Below are 1,434 nucleotides of genomic sequence, written 5' to 3'. Positions count from 1 at the left end.
ATTGACCTTGAAAGTGTATTGAAGTACCTGACTTCTTGTTATGTAAATATATTGCTATTGCTATGTAAGAATTCTGTATCAGAATAATGGCAGTATGGCACTTTATTTTAATATTATATCATTATTTTTGAACCATGGTCTTTGATTTTATTTTATGAATTATTATTATATATCAGCACTAAACTAAATATAATTGTTCCATGCAAAAAAATGAAATAATATGTTTCCAAGGAATTGTTCTAGCAAATTTGATATATAGTTCAAAAGATGTGAATCTTGACTAAGGAAGAAATAAAGGCACTTCCTAGGTATATGCTGCTGAGAGTCAAAAATGTAAAACTGTGGAGACCTCTTATATTTAGTTGCTTCTAGTCCCCATTTTAAAAGAGTTGTATGGAGGACCTTGCTTCACACTCTAAGACTTTCCTTTTCTTGCAGTGCATTCCTAAGCAGAGTTACGTTCTTCAAAGTCCACTTTCAGTGAGGTTAGAAAGGTGTGACTGCATTTTGAATGCACTGATTGACTTTGTTTTGAGATTAGTGCCCTGATAAGTACCTTTCCCCTACAACAAAGTGGTCTAAGCAGATAAACAAAATTTCTTCAGTGCTACTCAAAACAGAGAATTTTCCATCTGATTTATTTGACTGAGGGACTGTGGGGAGCTGTCCAGCATACAAAATACAAATTTCCTTTGTGGATAGCAATTCCATAGGAAGAAAAAAATGGCACTAACTTTATATTAATCAAATGTGACAGTCACACTTGGATTCCTTTACCTGATAGAGCTAGCATTAATGGGATGCTTCCAACCAGATTTTCAGCAGCCAGAAAAGGAATGAGGGGTCCCTTTTGACCGCCTTCTGGAAATCATGGCATCTGCATGGACAAGAGTCATGTGAGATAGGGACTGTGGTAAGGAGGGGAACTGGTCAGGGCTGAGTGAAGCTGGCTGGATCCCACCCAGTCACTTGAGGCAGTCTTGATAGATTCAAGTGGGTAGCTGTGTTGGTCTGAAACAGCACAACAAAACAAAATCAGAGTCCAGTGGCACCTTTAAGACCAAGAAAGATTTATATAGTCTGAGGAAGAGTGCTTGCACTCGAAAGCTCAAGCCTTGAATAAATCTTTGTTGGTCTTAAAGGTGCCACTGGACTCTGATTTCGTTTTGTTGAGGCAGTCTTGGATCCATTTGTTTTAGTTCAGGTTACTAAGTCCCAGCTTGTACAGTCTGCAGAACCATGTGGGAAGGGGGGGAATGCACATTTGAACTTTCCTAACATGACAAAACAGCATATCAAGACACATTCAAGGTTTTCCAGACTGTATTTTGTAGTGGGGAACAGGTGTGCTAGAAAAAGCTTCACCATTTCATATGGCTGATTTTCAAAACTGCCTAAGATTAATGAAAAATACTTTCATATCTTGACTTAATC

This window comes from Paroedura picta, chromosome 3, assembly GCF_049243985.1.
Source record: "Paroedura picta isolate Pp20150507F chromosome 3, Ppicta_v3.0, whole genome shotgun sequence".
Lineage (NCBI taxonomy): Eukaryota > Metazoa > Chordata > Lepidosauria > Squamata > Gekkonidae > Paroedura > Paroedura picta.
The sequence above is the reverse complement of the archived record's forward strand: the minus strand, read 5'-3'. Positions refer to the sequence as shown.